The 25506-nt window shown below is 37.2% G+C and overlaps 1 long non-coding RNA gene across 1 annotated transcript in view; it reads right to left on the bottom strand.

The window, feature by feature from the left end:
• Positions 1–2154: 2154 nt before the first annotated feature.
• LOC110591146 overlaps positions 2155–25506 on the bottom strand; it is a 48141-nt gene continuing 24789 nt past the window's right edge. Inside the window, exons 3-4 of the long non-coding RNA XR_002481008.1 lie at positions 10274–10310; positions 2155–2420 (exon numbers count right to left, since the gene is read on the bottom strand). This is a non-coding gene — a long non-coding RNA (uncharacterized LOC110591146). The remainder of the gene's footprint in view (positions 2421–10273; positions 10311–25506) is intronic.

Below are 25506 nucleotides of genomic sequence, written 5' to 3'. Positions count from 1 at the left end.
AGAGCTAAGTGCGGTAGCACAGGAAGGAGATTACATAGGGCCGTGCAGTATATATATGTAATTTATATGTATAAAATATACACACTACTCTGAATCAGACTGAAAGATAATTGAGAGTTTTGAATAGAAGGGAGCCATGACATGGCATAATTAAATAGATCACTCTGAGGATTATCTGATGAACAGACTGCAGGGGTGGCAAGGGACAGGGAGATGGCAGAATAACACTGATTTGGACCAGCATGGTAGAATGGAGATAGTGTGATGTGGTCAAATTCTGCCTGTATGCTGAAGGTAGAAAATTTGCTGATGGATTTAATTATGGGTGTGAATGAGAAGGCTCAATGATGATCAGATGGCTGAGCAAACAAATGGTTGCAGTTGCCATTTACTGAGATGGAGAAATCTGGGGAAGAGCAGGTTGGAGGGATACAGATAGAGAAGAAAACAGAAGTAGTTATTTGGGAGTGTTCTGGTTGAGATGCCTATTGGACATATACCAAATTGGAGATCAGAATAGAAATTTAAGGTAGTGATATAATTTTTGGAAGATATAGCCTATAGATAGATGGTATTTAGAGCTATAACTCCATATGAGAACAAATTAAGAACATTAATTCAATGTGGCAGAAGTTGGTGCTAAAACTGAATTGTCACTTGCAAGGTGAACATGGCTCCGACTTCAGTGGTGCAGCTTTATTTTAGATTTAAAGGCCTATTTTGTTACTGGATGTAGGACTTTATTCTCCTATCACTTTTCTTTATTTGAACTTTTATGAAACCAGAATTCACATAACTCACTTTGTCTGGTCTTCGCATGGCATGACTCTATGAATTAACTGTACCTCTGACTTTATTCCTTTAATTCATTGTAATTCAGGTATTGGCTAGCAGTTCTGGGACTGTGAACACAGGTACAAATACTGGCAGCATTAGGCAGTGCCTATCATGCTTGGCCCATTCCCACATCCTCTTGTTCAACTAGAAAATTTCTGCATGTCCTCGAAGACTCAGTTTGTACATCAGGCCTTCTGGAAGTCCTTGATGTGACTGGTCAGTACCTAGTGCTCCCTTTTTTTGTGTTTTCACCCTGCCTCTTTTTACCTCTCTTACAGCCCTTGTCATATACTTTGAAGTTCACACATCACTGGTGAGAGAAATTTAAAAAACCTTGAACAAATGGAGGGTTATACTGTGTTCATGAGATGGAATATGCCATTTCTCTCCCAATCCCAATCTCCCAATATAGTTTTATGCAATCTGTCAATATTTTTTATAAGTTTACAAATGGATTCTAAAATCTATATGAAATGCAAAAGATACTAGAATAGCCCAAGAAACTTTGAAAAAGATGAACAAATTTGAAGATTAATACCGCCTGACTTCAAGACTTACTACGAAGTTACAATAAGCAAGCCAGTGTGATATGGCCACAAACCAGTCAATAAGGCAGAACAGGGATTCCGCAGCAGGTCCACGCTAGAATGAATAACTAATTTTCAGTGATGCAAAGGCAATTCAGTGGAGCAAAGATTATATTGTCAACAATTGTTACTAGAAGAATTGGAAAGTCATATGAAAGAAATGAGCTTTGATTCTTACCTTGCATCATATAAATGTATAGCCTGAAACTCATAAAACAGGCAAAAAACTTTGTGACCTTGGGTTAGTGCAAAGCGTTCTCATATACACCACCAAAAGTATGATCAATATGAAAATACAGATAGAATTTTATCAAAGTTAAGAACTTCTGCTCTTCAGAGGCACTGTTAAGAGAGTGAAAATACAAGCCACAGACTGGGAGAAAATATTTTAAGTTTCGTATCTGAAACTTGTATCCATGGTAAGTAAGGAACTCTCAAAACTTAGTAATAATAAAAACATGCAAAAAAAAATGGACAAAATATTTGAACAGATGTTTTGGTAAAGAAGATATACAAATGTCGGACAAATGAAAAGATGTTCAATATTATTCATCATGGGAGAAATACAATCACAACTACGAGATAGCACTAGTGTTGTATGCCTTCTTAATGAAAGAGCACCAAATAACAAGCATAAAAATCAGAGCACTGTTTGAAAACTATTAAGGTATGCAATATATCAAATGAACACTAAAGGATAAAGATTAAGATGGACCATTCAAAAATAAAAATTTCAGTAATGGTGAACTATTTTAGTATTATAGAGCATTTATGACATTATCTAACTGCTGTTGATAGAAGTCTTTAACAGGTCAATATGCTTTCTTCATATTGCATCATTAAAAGATGGATTGGAACGATTTGCCTTTTTTGTAGGATGATCTATCTGTTATCATCAATTTTACAAACTGGATATAAAATTATATTCAAAGAGGCACTTGGGGATGTTTTCCTCCATCATGTTGATCAAGAAAGTCTTCAGAAATTCATGGGTATCTGTAGAAGAGTAATAGGAGGTACTAAGCAATCAACACAAAATCAACTTGAGATAACAGGATGCCAAATAAAACTTAATAACCATTAAGGAATTGTAAGACCTTTCGTCTCAGCACTACCATTAATAATTGACTATCTGATCTCATTGCCGAACACATCAAAGAAATGAATGTACCGTTGGCCTTCACTGTCCTTGGGTTTAGCACAGTCTGTCACTATCTCCAAAGGCAGTCATCAATTTTCCCAGTGTTTTTTTCTCTATTGTTTTATGTTATTTTCATTAATAGCAGCAAGATACCTTTGGTAGTTTTTATTTAAAGATAATACTTCGGCTATGAGTTGAAGCATTTTTGAAACTACTCTTATGTTGCTACCTTCAATCTTCATTAAATATATTTGCATATTAAAGGATTACAGTGTTTAAAGATATCCTGGGATTTTAGAAGGGCATTAATTTCTAATATGCTCTTCCAGAAATACATCACATGTACTAATCTTGGGGTGGGAAAATAGAATCTACTTGCCTATGCAGAGACAAATGAAGCCTAAATTTCGCTTTGGGAGTCTTCTGGAAACTTGGATGCAGACAGCATTCTTTTTGTGGAGCATTACTTCCAACACTCCAGCCTTTGGGTGCATTTAAGGATTTGAAGGAGCTGAATCTGGACCTCTCTCAGGACACAGTAAGAGAATGCTGAGGAGGCAGCTAAGATGCAACACCAGGTGTTTTCATGGGCGGGCTTTGCTAATGTAATCCTAGGGCATTTTGAACAAGTCCGTTGAAAGGGTTCTGGAGCATTGTTGTGGCCAGCACAGCACAGTTCTTTGGTGAACTCCCTTTGGAAGAATTTCACTGGGCTGTGTGCCTGTGTGGAGGGAAGTGGAAGCTGTTCTGGGGAAGGAGAAAGTCAGAACTGTTGTTGCTGGAAGCTGTTGGACCTCTTAAGTTACCGTCATGGAGTCAATGGCCATGGGAGCTGCTGCCCAGAGTTTCTCACAGGTCTCCACAGGGTGCTCCGCTCGGGATAAGGCTTGTTATTCTGTCATTACAGACTAAATAAGCAGAGAGTAACTGTTCATGGCCCAAATTTGCTCTGTTTCGCTATGCATCCTTGGGCTGTTTTGTTACATGGCAAGAATAACTGGATAGTAGTGGACATACTGTCTTGTCTGAGAAAATATCCTGTTTCTTTGACTTCTCCTCCAGTACAACTAGGATGCTACCTTTGGACACTTTAACCAGTATAAGGGTGGGATGTGGCTTAGATTGGGCCAATCATATTCCTATGTTACCTTTGCTAAAGTGATTGGACCAAGAGATGGCACATGACCTGACCAAGGACAGTGTGGGTCCATTCCTATACATTTGATTAGAGCTAGAGGAGAAAACCCTTTTTCCTATTAGTTTAGCAAGTAACCTGTGGCCATGTTCCCACAGTATGCAGAAAGCCTTCCTGCAGTAGGTCAGAATGAAGTTGCACAAAGAAGGGCTCAGATCAGAGAGGAAGGGAGAGGGAACTGATTGTGCTTGGGCCTCTGGTTCCAGTCTCCAACGGCACTGGAGTTTCCCTGGTCCTGCAGCTTTTTCAAATTTTAGAGCGATGATAAGGTTAATATCATTTGTTTATAACCTAGCTGAAAATGTTAATGTGATTAACACCTAATTACATGGAGGACAGAAAAATCAAAACCTATAATAACATTGGATACTACTTAATTCCCAATACATAATTAATAAGAAATAAAAAATTAACAAAGAAATATGGTCTTAAACAATCAATTTAAAAGGAGTGAAATTGAGCAAAAAAAAAAGTTGCTATTATGTAAAGTCTTATTACAACATTTTTTGATGTTGCTTTCGGAGAGAAAATGACCCAGTAATACTACATAGACTCTGGATGTTGTTTACTATTTGTGTGGTACTTTAAAATTTGTCTCACCATGGGAATCTTAGCTAATAAGATGGTGAAGAAGGATATTGAGATGTTTGGTAAAGGGAAAATAACAGTTGGATTATGTTTCAGATGAAGAATCATTTAGAAGGATGTCTCAAAATTGAGTTTTAAATATTCCAAAATTCAAGAATTTTAGCAAATCACATAATTTTGTCTTGGTATTTCACTGATGACCCTCCTTCATAATATGTGTGTTTAATATGATGGTCCAGCCTCTTTTTGTCAGTCATGAATAACATCCTGGTCTTAACACTTAACTACTTTCCAGGAATCTCTTAGACTGCTCTCTCCTTATTTGTACCCACACATATATTTAAGGAGTAAAAAGTAATGTAACAAAAACGTTAGCAAAATACAATTAAGAAGCCTAATTGTAGGATTGTAGAAGTTTGTAATTGGAGGACATGTTAGAGCTCATCTGGTTCAATGGCTGTATTTTATAGGTAAGGGATTAAATGCAAGGAGATTAATTTGCAGCCCAAGGTTATGTTTGCTACTAAGAAAAAAAATGTTCCCCAACTAAATATAAATGATTCTTAGGTTATCCATTGTTTTGCCATTTCTATGCCTTAGGTTTTTCTTTCTTTTTATACTCAAATCTCTTTGAATGGCCCTATATTTAATTTATTGAGTGATAGAGTTTAGTGCACTGATTCTCAAAGCATAGATCCTAGACCAACAGTATCAATAGCACCAAAAACCTAATAGAAAATACAAATTCTTGAGCCCACCCAGATTTGGTGAATTCAACTCTGGTAGTAGGGGCAGGCAATCTCTGTGTTAACAAGCCCTCAGGTTATACGGACGTACTAGGCTTGTGGAATACCATTTTGTCCTAATGTTAGTAAATTGAAGTCTTAGGTTGAGCTTCTTTAACCAACCGGTGACTATTGGCAGCTCACCAAACTTAAAGCAAATCTATTATACTTTTCCCTTTCTTAAAACCCTCTAAGACTCCCCCACCCCCCATAGGCTACTGAACACAATTTAACCCTTTTAGCACCATGTGAAATGATCCCCTCTAAGTCTGCAACTTCTTTCAACTCCTCCCTTAACTTTTGGCACCAACAGCACCAATGCCTCTGTTCCATTACCCATAGTACTCCCTTGCCAGGAATGCTTTTTCTTACCTCTTCCCCTGACTCCGTTTCTCTGTGAATCAGACTAGAGGCCCAGGACTTTTAGGAAGTCTTTGGCTTCCTCCCGAGAGAGGTTCTATGTCTCCTCTACTGTTTTCATAATATTCTACGCACATGGCATCACTGACACATGAAAACATGTAGGTATTTAGCACTTAGAGGAGGATGAGAGAGCTTCCCAGGACAAACGAACAGCTGTGCTAGGAGTAAGAATGGCACAAACAACAAAATGACAAATGTGGTTGGAATGGAGAGGATGCGAGGAAAGAGCATGATATAAATGGAGGCTGGAGAGATGGCTAAGAGCCAAATCATGCAGCACTGTAGTTAATAGGGAGATTCGTTTGTATCTTAAGACCAGTAGGAAAATGTGGTCCCACTTTGAGAAAAGTAATGTAGTTAATATTTGCATTTTAAGAGGACCACTTGGGCCTTTTGTTTGATGGTATTAAGAGCAGATGTTAGGTGACCAATTGGGTAACCACTGCAGTAATGCAAAGAAGAGACAATGGTAGCTAAGACTTCTCATTGTTTTTACAGTGAAAATAAAGAGAAGGGAATGGATTCATCAGATTTTTAGGATTTGGTGATGGCTGGATAGGAGAGGTGAGGCAGAGTGAGAAGTCAAGAATGACTCTCAGGCTTTTGGTTTGTGTAACTTGTGCATTCAATCATTTATTTGGACAATACTGGAAGAAGACCAGGTTTTGGAAGATTATGGACATCAGAAATTTGAGGCAAAGTCATAATCAGTCATCAAACTCAGAGGGAGGTTAAGGATGAATATAAAAATATGGGGTCAACTGCTCAAAGGTGAGCTTTATGTAAAAGGTTTTATTAGATCAGTGGGGATAGAGGCCCGATTGTCATGGGTTGAATAATGAGTGGTTGCCAGAGAGAAGATGAGTAGGGGAAGGGGAGAGGGAGGTACAGGCCTCCAGTTATGGAATGAGTAAGTCATGGGAATAAAAAGCACAGCATAAGAAATACAGCCAATGGTATTGTAATAGAGATGTAATGGGACAGATGGTGTCTATACTTGGGGTGAACGTAATGTATAAACTTGTCAATTCACTAAATTATATACCTGAACTAATGTAACATATGTAAAATTTTTTAAAAATAGGTGAAAAGTGGGGCACCCGTTCTCTCTGTGTGTTTGCCTCTGTCAAATAAAACAGGTGAAAAGTAAAGAAATAGAATTGGTACATTTTGTTAAGTGTCCTGAGAAGTGAAAATGTGAAAGAAAGGAGAATGATAGGATTGCCACTGAAATGGGGAGTGTAGACAAATTTGGGTTTTAAATTAAAAAAAAGTTGAGGGAATTTCCATCCACAAGTTTATATTCTCTCAGGAAAGTTACAGGCTTGATCATATACATAGCCTGAAGGGTTAGCAAACCCTCATTCTGTTGGTTAGCATTTTAGGGATCACTTCAGGGCTTTGAAATCATATCCTATATTATTAAGAGATGCCAGGTATGCAGAGTGAGGCATTGAGAAGTACATGGGATTGAACTTCATTGGTTTTGAGTTCAAGTCTTTACTATTATGAACACTTGGAAGGGTAACTCTTGTCTCACAGGATTGTTGTAAGGGGTCATTATAAATGAGAAAACTCTGAACAAATGTTAATTACTTTAGTACAGCAGTGTCTATGGCCATGGAATTTTAGAGCCTGAAGTTTCTTTGTGGATCCTTAGTCTAATAACAACTTCAGTAAAGGTCATGAAGAAATAGAGGCCCAGAGCAGCAGGGTTAGGATAGGAATTAAGTGTCCCATTCATTGTGTACTTCCCGTTATTTTATGTTGTTCAATAGCCTTTGGAAGAATTGATTTAGGTGGTTACTTTGTTCTGGCTTGCTAACTTTTTATTTATGTCTAGTGTATCTATTTACAAAACAGAATTTAACGCAATTTATAATAAACATGCTTGTTTTCTTGTATTCTGGGTAGGTGTAGGTTTGAAGTTAGTATCTGGTAACTCAGTAGTGGCAATATTGGCTATATTGTTTATACCTGCCATCTTTATACTACCCAATAGGGGAACACTATGGTTTAAATAATCTGAGCAAGCTTAACAGGTATCTCAGTCCCTGTGTATTCTCAAAGCATGACCCATTTTTTATGAGCAGTCAATGTCCTACTACTTAAGACTGTCTTTAAGAATATGGTAAATAAAACCAGATTTACTGTTAATATCCTTTACTTGCCACTATATAGCTATAGATAGCAATGGAGAACAATCATTCAATTAAGTTCTCCTGAATTATTTCTACATTTTTTCCAGGTATTGCCTCTTATCATCATTTGTTCCCAGTCAATGCTCCTTGTTGTGTTTATGAATATTGCATAAATCTTATCCTTTGCTTCATGTTGAAGTTTAATGATTTTCTTTCACCTTTACTGTCCTTCTGATAAATCATTCTCATTACAGTGGAAGGATAAGGGTTGAATAGATTTTTTTGAGCCAAGTATAAGATTTGTAAAACTTGCACAATTGTCCATTTTATCAGAATTTGTGATTTAAAAAAATCTGGCTAAGAGTCTTAAGATGTATTTATTACACACATATTGACTTGAGGTTAATAACACTAATGTTTGGGTATTATGTAAAAATAAAATATCACTAAATTTGAAAAACTCTTGGATTCTATATGAAATAATTACTTAGTTAACTGAAATGGGCCCTCCAATTTCAATAATTTTAGAAGACTGACAAAAAACGAGATGAACAATTTCTTAAGAAACTAAGTCACCAAGTGAAACCTGAGCGGGTCTATAATATTCTTCCTCCTCTTCCTCTTGTGCAAGAAACAGAGTTATCCTCAACAGTTACTGGATAAATGCTTGTTGGTCTTCTGAATACACTGAGGAGATATTACAGTTGAAGCTTGTCTAGAAAGTCAGCTAAATGCTGTGAAATAGGGACTGGTTATCGGGTAAAAAAACATTTTCTCTTTTCAAAGAGCTTGGCAGCAAAGTAGTGATTCTATTTACATCAGTAAGATGTTTCCAGTGCAGGAACACAGTGTCATCATCCTTCAATTGTGTGCCATGAGAATGATTAATAGATAAGAACCATTATAAGAGGTTTGTCAGTATTGACATACTCTTTGGGTGGGGTCTAAGACAGACTGGCTTCTTTATGAAAATGATACTGAAGTGAACGGTTTTGGAAAGAGATTTTACTCTATTTGCATTTGACAGATGAATAAAATAGCTGGCAATTTTTTTTGACGAAATAAAAGCAAACTGTTAACAGAATGCAGGCCAAGGCACATCTTCTAATCAAGGTCTGGGATCTAGTTTATATATCCTCTGGCCTTCAGTGAAAGATGAAATCATCCAGAGCTAATAAGAATTGCTTCTGTTTCCACAATTCTCTGGCAGCCCACTTAAATGTGTAACAATATACACTCTGAATCTCTTCCATTTACTCTAAAGCCTTTTTCTGAATTCTGTCATCTGGAAAAAGACCAGCTGGTCAACATTTTCTTTTTACTTACTGATGTTAAAAATATTTATTGCCATCTATTTTCTGAGCTTGAACAATCCAAATTTATGTAACCTTTTCACACAGGATTTGATTTTCTCACCCCTGAACTTATACTGATAATCTCCCTGAAATTCTCTCCAGGTTCTTCCTGCCCTTGGATGTAAAACTTAATGAAGTTGTCCTGATACCAGAGGAGTCCTGGTTCTTTAGTCCCCAAGGCTCGGCCTCCCCTTATTTGCACACTCCCCTACTGCTCACCTTCCTGATACTGCTATCTGTGATCTCAGATCTCATCTATGCCTAGAGAGCAGTGTACCTGACATTCCCAGCAGGGCTGCCCTATGAGTAGGGGCAGAGATGTAATTCTAGGGTTAATAAGAAGGCCTGCCATCTCCTATTTACTCCCTGGAGTCTGTTATTTCCTTCAATGGAGTCAACACTTAAATCCACAATTATATAAAGTTTGTAATACAAATATACTCCAAAAGAGATAATGTAACGATGTTATTTGCATAAAATTATAAATGCCTAATATAAGCCTCAGAGATTATATAATGATTGCATTTAAGTGCCCAATTTAACTTTGCTTACTCCATTGCACTATCACTTTTGTTTAGAAGCCTACTACTAGGTAGTGATGGGATGCCTTAACGGGCTCTCAATAAACCTGAATTATCCATTGCTTAGACCTAGCTCTGAGTGTATTATTTCTTGACCTATCTTCAAGCATACTGATTGTATTTTTCCTTTTTTCTTTTTAAAGTTTTTATTTAAATTCCAGTTACAGTGTGATATTAGTTTTGAGTGGACAATATAGTGATTCAACACTCCCATACTGATTCTTTCTTTGGCCATTTCCAGTCTACTAACGATCCCATCAAAGGCATTCTTTCTGTTCTTTATTCTTCATTTGTATAAGAGAACAATTACAGATGACTGGATTGAAGAAAAAGTGACTCAGCCACAACAGCAAGGTTCAAGCAACACACATAGGAGATACCCCTGAAATGCCAGACTCCAGTAAACAGGAGACACTGCACTGCATGGCACCTCATCTTCACAAGGCAACTACTTTTAGGATCAGGAGATGTAGCTGACTTTCCTAACACACAGAAATAGGCACAAAAAGTTAGACAAAATGAGGAGACAGAGGAATACGTCCCAAATGAAAGAACAGGACAAAACCTAAGCAAGAGACTTAAGTGAAATAAGCAATATGCCTCATAGAGAATTTAAAGTAATGGTCATAAAGATACTCACCAGACTTGAGAAAAGAGTGGAGGACATCAGTGAGAACCTGAACAAAGAGATAAAAAAGAAGCAATCACTGAAGAACACGGTAAATGAAATGAAAAATACACTAGGTGGAGAGAAAGCAGAAGAACGAATCAATGACTTGGAGGACACAATAATGGTAAGTAATCAAGTTAAGCAGGTGAGAAAGAAAAAAAAAACTATGCAAAATGAGAATAGACTTAGGGAAGTCAGTGACTCCATCAGCATAAAGAAGAAGAAAGATAAAAGGGGGCAGAAAAATTATGTGCAGAAATAATCTCTGAAAACTTCCTCAACCTGGAAAAAGAAAACAAAAGCTCAGATCCAGGAGGCAGAGATCCCCCAACAAAAATCAATCTAAGGAGGTCCACACCAAGACACCTAGTAATTAAAAAGGCAAAAGGTAGTGATCAAGACAGAATTTAAAAGCAGCAAGAGTAAAGAAGACAGTTACATAGAAGGGGAGCCCCATAAGGTTATCAGATTTTTTAGCACAAACTTTATACACCAGAAGGGAATGGCATAATATATTCAAAATGCTTAAAGAAAAATACATGCAAACGGTAATACTCTACCCAGTAAGGCTATCCTTTAGAAAAGGAGAGCTTATAAAGTTAATAAACAATCACAAGTTAAAGGAATTCATCACCACTAAACCAGCCCTACAAGAGCTGTTAAGGGGGGCTCTATGAGTGGAAAGAAAAGACTGTCAGTAAGAGTAAGAAAAGTAGGAAGCACAAAAGCAGTAAAAATAAGTGTATCTGTAAAAAATCAGTCAAGGGACTCACAAAATAAAAGGATGTAAAGTATGACACCATACACCTAAAACATGGGGAAGAGAGGAGTAAAAAATAGGTTCAAGTTTAAGCGACCATCGACTTTTTTTTTTTTTTTAACTCAATTACCTAACATGTAGTACATCATTTTTGGTGTAGTTTTCATTAGTTGCTCATAACATCATGCAACCATCAACTTTAATATAGACTCCTATATGCAGAAGATATATACAAACCTAATGGTAACCACAAATCAAAAACCAGTAATAGATACACAAAAAATAAAGAGAAAGGAATCCAAGTATATCATTAAAGAAAGTCAGCAAACCATGAGAGAAGAGAGCGAGTAAAGAGAGGACCAGAAAAGAACTATGAAAACAACCATAAAACAGCTAACATAATGGCAATAAATACATACCTATTAGTAATTACTTTGAATGTAAATGGACTAAAAGCTCCAATCAAAAGACATAGGGTGACAGAATGGAATAAAAAAAAGCAAGACCCATCTAAATGCTGCCTACAAGAGATTCAGTTCAGACCTGAAGACGTGTGCAGATGCAAAGTGAGGGGATGGGGAAACATTTATCATTCAAATGGAAGTCAAAAGAAAGCCAGGGTAGCAATACTTGTATTGGGCAAAATAGACTTTAAGACAAAGACTGTAACAACAGACAAAGAAGGACACTATATAATAATACAGGAAACAGTCCAATAAGAAGATATAACGATTGTAAATATTAATGCACTCAACGTGGGAGCACTCAAGTACATAAAGCAGCTACTAACAAGCATAAAAGAAGTAATCAACAGTAATACAATAATAGTAGGAGACTTTAACACCGCACTTACACTAATGGACAGATCATTCAAACAGAACATCAATATGGAAACCGTGGCTTTGAATGACACACTGGAAGAGATGGATTTAACAGATATTTTCAGAACATTCCTTCTTACAACAGCAGAATTCCCATTCTTTTCACGTGTACACGGAACATTCCCCAGAATAGGTCACCTATTAGGCTACAAAACAAGTCTCAACAAATTCAAAAAGATCAGTCATATCATGCATCTTTTTTGACCACAATGCTATGAAACTAGAAATTAACCACAAGAAAAAGTCTGGAAAGAACACAAACACATGGAGATTAAATAACATACTATTAAACAATGAATGGGTCAAACAAAAAAATCAACAAAGAAATAAAAAAATTACATGGAAACAAGTGAAAATGAAACAATGGTCTGAAGTGTTGGGATTCAGCAAAAGTGGTTCTAAGATGGAAGTTTATAGCCATATGGGCCTACCTCAAAAAGCAGTAAAATCTCAACCAATCTAACCTTACCCTTAAAGGAGCTAAAAAAAGAACAACAAACACAAGCCCAAGCCAGAAGGAAGAAGGAAATAATAAATATTAGAGCAGAAATAAGTGATATAGAAACAAAAAACAATAGAACAGTGAAAACAGCAGTTGGTTCTTTGAAAAGATCAACCAAAATGATAACCCTCTAGCCAGACTCATTAAAAAAATAAAAGAGGCCTCAAACAAAATCAGAAATGAAAGAGAAATGACAATGGACACCAAAGAAATACAAAGAATTGTAATAGAACATTATGAAAATTAAATGCCAACAAATTGGAAAACCTAGAAAAAAATGGATAAATTCCTAGAAACATATAACCAACCAAATTGAAGCAGGAAAAAAGAGAAAATTTGAAAATCCTGATTGCTAGCAATGACACTGAATTAGTAATCAAAAAACTCCCAATGAACAAAAAGTCCAGGACCAGAGGGCTTGATAGGCAAATTCTATCAAATATTTAAAGAGTTAAAACCTATTCTCAAAATATTCCAAAAAAAATAGAAGAGGAAGGAAAGCTTCTGAATTAATTCTATGAACCCAGCATTACCCTGATAGCAAAACCAGATAAAGGTATCATAGAAAAAGAACTACAGGCCAGAATCTCTGATGACCATCCATGCAAAAATCCTCAAGAGAATGTTATCACACCAAATTGAACAATACATTAAAAAAATTATCCACCACAAACAAGTGAGATTTATTTCCAGGATGCAGGGGTGGTTCAATATTCACAAAATCAATATAATACATCACATCAATAAGGATAAAAATCATATGATCATTTCAATAGATACAGAAAAAGCATTTCACGAAGTACAACATCCATTCATGATAAAAACACTTACCGAAGTAGATTCAGAAGGAACATACCTCAACATAAAACAGGCCTTATATAAACCCATCCTCAATGGGGAAAAAACAGAGCTTTTCCCCTAAGGTCAGAAACAAGGATGTCCAGGGTCACCACTTTTATTCATCATAGTACTGGAGTTCTAGCCACACCCATCAGACAAGAAAAAAGAATAAAAGGCATCCAAATTGGTAAGGAAGAAGTAAAACTCTATTTGCAGGTGACACGATACTATATATATATAACACCCTAAAGATTCCTCCAAAACATACTAGAATTGATGAATGAGTTCAATAAGGTCACAGGATACCAAATCAACCTACTGAAATCTGTTGCATTTCTATACACTAATAATGAAGCAGTGCAAAGGGAAATAAAGAAAGCCATCTCATTTACGATTGTACCAAAAAGAATAAAATACTTAGGTTGTAGAAGATGTAAACAGCCCAAGCGGCTACTTGTTTTGTAGCCTAATAGGTTTTTTTTTTATTCTTATGTTAATCCCCATACATTACATCATTAGGTTTAGATGAAGTGTTCCATGATTCATTGTTTGTGCATAACACCCAGTGCTCCATACAGAACGTGCCCTCCTCAATACCCACCACCAGGCTAACCCATCCTCCCACCCCCCTCCCCTCTAGAACCCTCAGTTTGTTTTTCAGAGTCCATCGTCTCTCATGGTTCGTCTATCCCTCCGATTTCCCCCCTTCATTCTTCCCCTCCCGCTACCTTCTTCTTCTTTTTTTTTTTTTCTTAACATATATTGCATTATTTGTTTCAGAGGTACAGATCTGAGAGTCAACAGTCTTGCACAATTCACAGCGCTTACCAGAGCACACACCCTCCCCAGTGTCTATCACCCAGTCACCCCATCCCTCCCACCCCACCCCCCACTCCAGCAACCCTCAGTTTGTTTCCTGCGATTAAGAATTCCTCATATCAGTGAGGTCATATGATACATGTCTTTCTCTGTTTGACTTATTTCACTCAACATAATACCCTCCAGTTCCATCCATGTCGTTGCAAATGGCAAGATCTCATTCCTTTTGATGGCTGCATAATATTCCATTGTATATATATACTACCTTTATCCATTCATCTGTCGATGGACATCTTGGCTCTTTCCACAGTTTGGCTATTGTGGACATTGCTACTATAAACATCGGGGTGCACATACCCCTTCGGATCCCTACTTTTGTATCTTTGGGGTAAATACCCAGTAGTGCAATTGCTGGGTCATATAGTAGCTCTATTTTCAACTTTTTGAGGAACCTCCACACAGTTTTCCAGAGTGGCTGCACCAGCTTGCATTCCCACCAACAGTGTAGGAGGGTTCCCCTTTCTCCGTATCCCCGCCAACATCTGTCGTTTCCTGACTTGTTAATTTTAGCCATTCTGACTGGTGTGAGGTGGAATCTCATTGAGGTTTTGATTTGGATTTCCCTGATGCCAAGCGATATTGAGCACTTTTTCATGTGTCTGTTGGCCATTTGGATGTCTTTTTTTTTTTTTTAAACAAGAAAAAACATGGTAGTGGATACTTTATTTTGTTGGATTTCAACCACCAAGTTTTGGGTTTATTTCCTCACGGTCCTCCTGCCCTTCCTCCCCCTCTCCCATTTTCCCATGATGTTGATAAACTGCTTTATTCCGTTTCCCATCTTTTTCTTGCCAAGTATCCAGGCCTTTTTCTTTTTAAAGACTGACTGCTGAATGGATAAAGATGTGATATATATATATAATATATATATATAATAAAATATTACTTAGCCATAAAAAATAATGAAAACCTGCCATTTCCAACTACGTAGATGGAGCTAGAGAGTACTAAGTGAAATAAGTCAGTCAGAGAAAGACAAATACCATACATGATTTCATGCATATGTAGAATTTAAGATACAAAACAAATGAACAAAGGGAAAAAGAGAGAGCGACAAACCAAGAAACAGACTCCTAACTATAGAAAACAAACTGATGGTTACTAGAGGGGAGATGAGTGCGGGTTTGGGGTGGGAAGTGGGATGGGGGAAATAGGTGATGGGGATTAAATATTACACTTACCATGTTGAAAAAAAGTTTTTAAAAAGATACTGATTCTTAAAACTAAAAAAAATTATTTTATATCTTTTAGACACTGGGATAAATTTTGAGTCAGAAAACAGGGTGAGGGGCGCCTGGGTGGCTCAGATGGTTAAGTGTCTGCTTAGGTCATGATCCTGGGGTCCTGGGATCGAGCCCCACATCGGGCTCCTAGCTCAGTGAGGAGCCTGCTTCTCCCTCTCCCTCTGCCTCTGCCTCTCTCCCTGCTCATGCTCTCTGTCTCAGATGAATAAATAAAATCTTAAAAAAAACAAAAAACAGGGTGATGTATGGAATTAATGAATATTGTACACCTGAAATTCATATAACACTGTACATTGGCTATACTGGAATTAGAAAGTTTAAAATACCTTTCTGAGAATTCTAACACCTATGTCTTACCTGAGTCTGATTTTTATGATTTCCTTGTCTCTTGTGCTTTTCCCTTGTCTTTTGGAATGCCAGGTAACTTCTTTGTTGAAAGCCAGACATCTTTACATCAGGTAATAGGCCTGAATTAAATAAGCCTTTACTGTGAGGATCTGTGATTATCTGGCTAGGAATTGTGCTGTTTAATGTTTGCTGTAGTTATAAGTGCCAAAGTCTTAAAATTCCTCTAGGGATCTTGTGTTATCTCTCTTCTTCACTTTGGGTTTCCCTAAGTACACCTCCTCAGATAAAGTCTGTGTCTTGAAGCTTTTTGAGCTGTAATTCACTGTAGTTATACTCAGTCTTGTTTATGTAGTGGTAAACTAGGGGGGAGGTGATGCATTCTATATTATTATTTGTGGTCCCATGTCTCGAGTATGTGACCTTCACAACTATTATTCCATAATACAGTTTTTATTGCCCCCCTTAGCTAACTCAGAAAGGCTAGAGTACACAGGAGGGTAAGGAATGCCCTTCTCCCCACTCTGATAAGGCTTTGGGAGCCTCTTCTCTTACTGCATAGGCCTTTGATATAGAGAACTCTTCGGGCTTATCTCACAGTGTCTGCTCTTTGTCAGATATTTGCTATGAGAACATGGTAGGAATACTGGAGGTAAACTCGTGAAGCATAGATTCACCTTAAAACTGTGACCTCCAGGAGTTTCTCTTCTCATACTAGTCCATGTTCGGCCTCCAGCAAGTCATTAAAATTACCACTTAAGTGTTCCTACCAGTTAATGGATCTAGCAGCTTTTGCTCCAGGTAAGCACATATTGGCTATTACTTTCTGGACTCCTTTCTCTCTCTCCAGATTCTGGGATGATGGCTTGTCCTATAACCACCGTTTTCTAACGGAGGTCTAAGGAAAGTAATTGCTTTTCAGTTTATTCAACTATTTCTTGTTTTAAGGACAGTAGTGATGACTTCCAAACTCTTTAGAGGTCAGAGCTGAAAGTGGAATTCCATTACTCTTTTATGCAAATTTTATCTTATGTTATTCCTCCCAGGTCACTTCTCTTGAGGAAACAAGACTTTTTTTTTTTTTATTGAAATGACTGTAGTTACATTTACACATAAATCAGGTCTGACATTAGCAGAGCTGAAATAATAAAACAAGATGATTTTAGAAAATGAAGCAAATGTTGGAATTTTTTCAAAATTCTACCGATGGGACCCTCAGAACAGAGAATTCATCTTCTCCAATACAACCATTCCTCCCATGAAACGTTACATCAAGGCTACCTTGATATGGGGCTTTAACTGATACAAGCTAAACATTTAAGAACAAAGTATCTTGTAATAGCTCCTTTTTCCAGCTCTGATTCTTTGGGATAAGAATAAATGTTTACTTTTTTTTTTATTCTACCACACCTACAATGAACTTGTAAATATTCTATGGATCTTTTAAAGGTCAGATCATATGCCATGTACTATATTAAACCATCTCTGACAACCTCAAATGAAAGTAACTTCTCTCACCTATTCTTTAATTATTATAGTGATGTACTATCAACAGTTAATACTGGATCACAAGAGCTGAGTGTGAACATGCATCTCTTTCCAATTCCAGATTCAGGGCCATCACATTGGTAGACTGAAATCAGCTATTGTAGGAATACTTACATGACTGATTTGGCAAACACTACAAATCAGGGTTTTTGTTTTCTCCTTAGAAAGCTAGTTAGACATTTACCATCACATCATCATGTGTGTCTGTGTAGATATATACATAGATGGACAGGGGGTAGGGAGAGGGAGAGAGAGAGAGGGAGAGAAGAGGGAAAGAAGGAGGTAGGGAAGGAGAGAACAGCTGTTTATGTACTTTATGTCTTATTGTGCTCCACAGTTTCTTGAGATTAGATGTTGCCAGTGTTATTTTTACTCCTGGTTATCCATTACCTCTTGTTAATTCTTGGTCATTTGGGTGGGGCTTAGTTTTCTCTTGGTGCCAAGAGCACACCTAAACTGGACAAATCAGCATATTGGTTCTCTCTGGCCACAGTGATGGTTCAAGGGTAATCACATGACATAAACAGATTTTATCAAAGCCAATAAACAGTGGTCCTGAGACTTCAGTTGGTAGATATTACGTTTAAAACTTCTGGTGGTCGTTTAGCCAATGCAGAGGTAGACCTATCTATGAATAAAGTTAACAAAGAGAAATGAAGAACCAAAAGATGAAGAGAGATTAATAATAACGAACTGGAACTATACTCATGTTGCATGACATTTCATGTCTGTGAGCCAGGAGTTTTTGTTTGTTTTTGTTTTGTTTCATTTTAAATACTGACTAGTTTGGATTGGGTTTCTGTCACTGGCCACCAAAAGAACCCTGACTAATGCAGTAAATAAAAGGTTCTAAAAATTATTATAACCCTACATCAGCACAATGCCTTGTTTCTAAAGAGGCTCAATGATTGTTCATTGACTGAAAGAATAAGTACGAAATTATTGGGACTACACCAAAATAAAAAGCTTTTGCATAGCAAAAGAAACATCAACAAAAGAAAAAGGCAACCTATGGAACGGGAGTGGATTTTCACAAATGATACATCTGATAAAGGGTTAATAACCAAAATATATGAAGAACTTATACAACAATAAAAAAACAAACAACCCAATTAAAAAATGGGCAGAGGAACAGAAAGGACATTTTTCCCCCCAAAGAAGGCATATAGATGGACAGTTCTAGCATCTACAACTATGAGAAAATAAATTTCTGTTATTTCTACCACTCAGGCTGTGGTATTTTGTCATGGCGCACTGGTAAACTGACATAGTGGTTTTCTAATTAAGAGGGGTCCTAAGAAAATTTCTTGTAGGGAGTAGAAATGTAGTGAATGCTAGGAAGGTGTGACTGACATCTCTTCTCCCAGTATTCGTTGGTTTAAAATTATAAAATTAGAGACCGTGTATAAATTTGGTTTTGATTTTCACTGATGGTGGTTTTCATACCTAAAATTGAACTATACTCACTAAAATGGGAATGAGAGGTCATTAGGGAGCATGGAAGGTAGATCTCGTAAATTATGTTTGAAATAAAACTCTGTCTTGTTCAGATTGTTCAAAAACCTGGTTATGCATGCAATACTGGGACCCTCGGTGTTAGACATAGCTACATGTGTCGTCAATCTCACTGCATATGCTCCAAGTGATGGTTTTCTTTTATGGCATTGGTATTTTTTATTTTTATTTATTTATTTATTTTTATTTTATTTATTTATTTATTTTTTAAAGATTTTATTTATTTATTTGAGAGAGAGAATGAGACAGAGAGAGCACGAGATGGGGGAGGGTCAGAGGGAGAAGCAGGTTCCCCGCCGAGCAGGGAGCCCGATGCGGGACTCGATCCCGGGGCTCCAGGATTATGACCTGAGCCGAAGGCAGTCGCTTAACCAGCTGAGCCACCCAGGCGCCCCCAATGGTATTTTTTAAAAACTGCTTAGGTTTTGACCCAGAATACAGCCTCCAATCATTCGATTTATAGACTAGGAAAGGAATGTAATATAATAAATATTGGCTCTATTTTCATTTTGCCTTTATTTTCTAAAACTAGAGAAAAGCAGGAATTTCAAAATTCTGACATTTCTTATTTTTTGTATTGCTTTTTTTTTTTTTTGGCAGATCATATCATGACCATTGCTTCTTTCTCAGTGTGTGTGTGTGTGTGTGTGTGTGTGTAAAAGAGACAGAGAAGGATAGAGACACAGAAGGAATTAGCATATTTAAACATTCTCTATTTCAGAATCAACTTTGACCAATAGAAGTTTTTTTTTTTTTTTTAAGATTTTATTTATTTGCGAGAGCGAGAATGAGAGACAGAGAGCATGAGAGGGAGGAGGGTCAGAGGGAGAAGCAGACTCCCCGCCGAGCAGGGAGCCCGATGTGGGACTCGATCCCGGGACTCCAGGATCATGACCTGAGCCGAAGGCAGTCACCTAACCAACTGAGCCACCCAGGCGCCCCACCAATAGAAGTTTTTAATGGATCATATGGATGGCTCAACAAAGGAATTTAATTATCTGTTTAAGCTTGGCTCAGATACTGCAGAGTTTCAATCAATACTGATTGCATTTACAAGTCATAAACATCTGATAATGCCATTCCAACATTAACTGACTTGGGTGTTTCAGTGCATTTGCCACCAGACATCCTACCACCTGCCAATACTACTGGCATATTTAGTTGGCATCTCACTTAACTAGTTAATGCTTCTTAGTGTGAGAATAGAGCTATGAATTTTTCCTATGAGATGTTCTGCTTTAGAGAATGTAAGGTGAATAAGCAGCTTAGAATGTTCTAAGTACCAGGATATCACTGGAACAGAGCAGAGGAAAATCATCAGAATTTAAATAAAGGAAATAAGCAATATACTTACGGTAATTATATGAGGATAAATGAGGAGGATGACTAAGTCAGAGAGCAGCTAAATACCAACTAAAATATGATCAGTGTAAAACAGTTTGCAGGGGAATCCCCAAGGGGTGTAACAAAATTTATCCCTTATTGTTTGATGAACTTAACCTTGTTAGTATTCACGTAACCCTTAACTGAGCTTCACTGAAATACATTTACAAATACTCATTCAGCTTACATTTATCTCACACTAATATATGTAGTGTCAGTGATCATAATAACTGAATAGAAGGCAAATACATACAGTATCCCACACTTGGTCATTAACTTTAGGGAACTCACACTGCAGCATAAACTACTGTCTGTTTTTTGAAACTCTGTGCAATGAACTCATTCACTTGCTTGATAATTGTGAGCTTTATTTACCTTCCCTTAGGGTTATAGGGACTTCCTTGCAGTGCTTGCTTCCTATACCAATTGCAGTTGGCCTAAATATGGCCCCCAAAAGATAACATATTAAATCCCTGGAACCTGAGAATGACATCTTACTTAGAAGAGGGTCTTTGCAAATATATTTAAGGATCTTGAGATGAGGAGATAATCCTGCCTTATCTAGGTAGAGAGAGACAGGCATGTAGATAAGACACACACATAGAAAAGAAAGTGACATGAAGACAGGAAGAGACTGGAGTGATGTAGCCACAAGCCAAGGAAGCCAAGGAATGTCAAGTGGGACCAGAAGCTGAAAAAGCCAAGGAAGGATTCTCTACTAGAAGTGTTAGAGGAAGTATGTCCCTGTCAACACAGACCTCGATTTCAGACTTAGGGCCTCCAGAATTGTGAAATAAATTTCTGTTTTAAGCCACTAACTAGTTTTGGGTGTTTTTTTTTTTTTTACAGCAGCCCTAGTGAACTGGTGTGGCAACCAATACATACACACAAATTTTATACTCTATTTGGACCATTATTATTATTATTTTTTTAAAGATTTTATTTATTTATTTGAGAGAGAGAGAGAAAGCATGAGGTGGGGAGGGTCAGAGGGAGCAGCAGACTCCCTGCCGAGCAGGGAGCCCGATGTGGGACTCGATCCCGGGACTCCAGGATCATGACCTGAGCCGAAGGCAGTCGCTTAACCAACTGAGCCACCCAGGCGCCCTTATTATTATTATTTTTAAAGATATTTACTTATTTGACAGAGAGAGAGAGCGAACACAAGCAGGGGGAGGGGGAAAGGGAGAAGCAGGCTCCCCGCTGAGCAGGGAGTCTGAGGCGGGGGTTGATCCCAGGACCTTGGGATCATGACCTGAGCTGAAGGCAGATGCCCAACCGACTGAACCACCCAGGCGCCCTTTTTTTATTACCATTATTACTAATATTATTTTTTTTAGTCTTTTAGTCTTAAAATTATTTAGACTCACCCTCTGTTTTCTTTTTAAGATAGTATTCTAATTATCTCTTACTGCTTAACAAATTACCTCAAACCTTAGGGGCTTAAAAAAGAAAAGTATGATCTTCTCTCACCGTTCTGTGGATTGACTGAGCTCAACTGGGTCGTTTCTACATTAGGGCTCTCATTAAATCAAATCACATAGCTGCTGGGGTGTGCATGATCTCAAAGTTCTACTGGGCTGGATATTTCAGATGACTCACTCTTACGGTGAGAATTGATTCTAGTTGTCCCCTAGGAGGTCAGCTGGAGTTATTGCCTTGGAACTCCTTAACATGTTTCCTCTTGGTAGTTTGGGCTTTTCCTAAGATGGCAGCTAGCTTTCTAGAATGAGCTCCCCAAGAGAAATTTTCCAAAAAACAAGATAAGAAAGTGCCAGACCCATTCTGCTATACTTCATTGCTTGAGAGGTACAAGTCTTACCCAGATTCAAGAACGTGGAGGAAATCAACTCCGCTTCTTGATAAGGGAGTATCATCAAGGTCACATTGCAGAAATGCATGTGAAAAGCAAAATATTTTTTTGACCATCTTTGTAAAATACAATCTGCTATGCATAGTACTCAGGTTCAAAAATAACACCAAATTTGGAAAAAAAATATTTGTGCTTGAGTAAAAAGGATTAAAATTCAAAGGCACCTTGAGAATATAAGCTCCCACAGGAGACTCCTTGTTTAATAAAGCATTGGTCTATATACCTCAATTATGGCCTCTATTTCTCCCAATTTCCACTAAAAGAAACAGGGTATGTGTGCATCACCTCCAAAAACTGAGAGCAATGAGCAATATCATACGGGTTCTTTTCATGGCTCATCTAGGCTCAGATTAATGAAATAGAGTACACCTTAAAAAATCTGCATAAAGACTCTTCCTAATTACTACAGTCTGTTCCTAGATCCAGGGTCTTAGGATCTAAATCACTTAGAAAATTAGGCAGCTGTTGCTCTATCCCAAAGGAACTCAGCTGTCTATTTCTCTATCCCACTCTCAACCTTCAAATATTATTTCTCCCTACAAAGTTACTACTCCTATTAAAGGCATTTCCACCAGGAAATAACTGGGCAAGAATTGGGGAAAGGAAGAGGTTTGGAGTTGTGGTGCTAGGGTTTGGGGAGTGTAATGCTAAAAAGTAAAGGACTTTTGGTGAAAATTGAGACAGGAAGGGCTTGTTTTGGAGTTACAGTTCAGAGTAACACAGTTTCAGGTAGTAAAGGTAGGCAGTGAGGCTGTTTCCAGAGAACGGAGGTGAACTAAAAAAAAGCCTGCAAAAAGCTGAGCATTCAGCTTGAAATGGTGTACATCATTCTGCCCTTCAGCTGTAAATTTGAGAAGAAAAATGAAACATCACTGAATAGACCAAGAACAGGCTACATTAAAGGTCTATGAACAAACATTACTGCTAACCAGAACTTGTCTTGTTCAAACATTACTGTTAACCAGAACTTGTCTTGTTCAAACATTACTGCTAACCAGAACTTGTCTTGTTCAAACAGAACTTAAGGATCATCACTAAAAATAATCTATGACAAAGTATACGAGACATTTCAAGAAATTGTATAATATTCCCATCAGAGTCCAAAAATATCCAGCTACCATAACATGGGAATAGAAAAAGGAACGAGAGATGCATAGAGAGACAAAAAATATATGTATATAGGGCAAGAAAACATTTCTTCCCCCCAATGACCTTTCTAGGCCAATGAAGACATTAAGTATACTTTCCTTAAATTTAAGGCATTGGTTTTCCTTAAGAAAAAACAAATACTCAGCTACAAGATGAGAAATAACTGCTGGGACTAATAATGGTATAAAAAGACTAGTACCCTTGGATAATTCTAAGGATTTTAATGTTTTATTACTAAATCAAGTATGTCAGCAATGGTATAGATTTAAGGACATGAAAACACATTCTGCTGTATGTTCTTATTGATGAAACTCAGCTAGAATTTTTAACATTTTAGGATGATATTTTTGAAAAAGTAGCAAGAAAGAATAAAAAAGGAAGAAAGTAGTTGGAAAGAGTTAGTCCACAGAATATGATGTTACACATTAGCTGAGTAACCACAGAAGGGTTCTGGAGTGGAGACAGACAGATTTCCTATCATACCTGGCAATCAGGCCTGGGAAGAAGTATGGTGGTCTCAGTGAAAAGGGAAAGAAAGCACAGCCTCATCTGCCTTGGGGTTAAAGTCCCCCAGGTGTCAATGGCAATCATTGGCTGGTGCATTGTGGGGAATCAGAGAGGCTTTGGGCAGCTGCAGCATGACAGAATTTTAGGACTTGGGGAACAGGAAGAACAAAAAAAGGCCTCAGAGAAAAAGAAAAGGACCTGTTACTGGGGGAATAGAGCTTGGAATTTCAGCAATAAATATACACCTAGAATGGGATTAAGTTCAGTCATGGCTGAAGCCATGAGGGCAATTCAGTCAATGATGCACTGGAAAATATTTTGGTGAAGGCAATCTTATGACATACAGGAAACATGTGGGTTCATAGGTTACTCTTTTGAAATGGCATCTGTGTGGCTGAGCCATGAAGAAATGGTTACCTTATTATCAGAAGCACTTGCGTTCAGTATCCACACACATCAGGAACATTTTTTCCCAGTTATATTTTTATTACTTTGCTTAATGACACAAAGACTTATTTTAATTCACAGCCATTTTCCTAACCAGAAGTATTAATGTGATTTTTTAAAAAAATGTAACTTCAGCTTCGGAAAACTTAGAAGTCTTAAATTTTTCAAAATCTATGAATTTTTTTTGTTTTTTGACTTCCAGTATTATAGACAATACTGCCTTGAATTGTAGTTTATCTACTTGATCTTCTGAAAGCCTGTGGGCTGAATAAACCTGTAGGAAAAATACTCAAATATATTCTACATTTTTAAAATAAATTATTAATAGAAAGTCTCCTCTGTCATCTAAGAGGGTGGGCAGCTCCAATATTTCTATGCCAGCTAGAAATGTGAAAATGTCTTGTAATAATCTATGCATTAGTGATGCACTTTATTGAAGCAATTAGCCTCAATTATCTTTTTCTCCTTCTTATATGTTTTAGAGCAATATTAGAGTTATCACAGGATTCACAGTATACATTTCCGAAGCTAATTTTGTGTCATAAAGATCAGCTAGTGCTCTTGGTTGGGCATAGTTCTTTGTGAAAATCTGGTGGGGACTATGGAGCATCTTCCCTGAGCAAAAGCTAATAGACATCAGTTTCGTATACAATTTTATAAAGTTCAGAGATCATTCTGCCTGGTCATGGAGTATTTCCAATGCACTCCAATCCTTATGATGTGTTTACAAAACAGTTATACATATGGGAAAAGATTTATTCAAAGCAGAGTTTATTAACAATTATGTTGAAATAAGCTTAATTTCAATTTCCACTCAATTAAAATTATTATTTCTCAGGCAGATGACTTTTGACCCATTTAGACAACTGATTAGACTTAGTTGCATTTTGTCTTGGTCAGTAGTTGTGTTTAACTGAGACAGAATGACTACCCTTCCCTTCTCCCCCAGTTGGATGGAGACATTGTGCACATAGGAGGGAGTCAATTTCTGTTCATGCAGCACCATCATGTTTATATTTCCAAATGGTTCTTGAATTTACAACTAATCTAAATACTGATTTAAAAAGAAATACTGTTTCTGGATCGATATGTTAAAAAATATCATGCTTACTGATTCAAAGCAACTTCCTTTTATGAACCCTAATCCTAATCTTGCACCAGTACCTATTCACAGTTCTTTTATCTTCCTTCCTTTTCATTCAGGTATTTCTATTTGAAATTTCTGTCATGCTTTGTGGTTGTATATCTTATTCTGAGTTTTTCCTCTTCAAGTGATGGGTCAACCACACTGCTCTTCTGGTATTGTTTATCACATATATCAACTCTCTCT

Source organism: Neomonachus schauinslandi, chromosome 7 (genome assembly GCF_002201575.2).
Source record: "Neomonachus schauinslandi chromosome 7, ASM220157v2, whole genome shotgun sequence".
NCBI lineage: Eukaryota > Metazoa > Chordata > Mammalia > Carnivora > Phocidae > Neomonachus > Neomonachus schauinslandi.
This window is presented reverse-complemented; position numbering and strand designations above follow the sequence as displayed.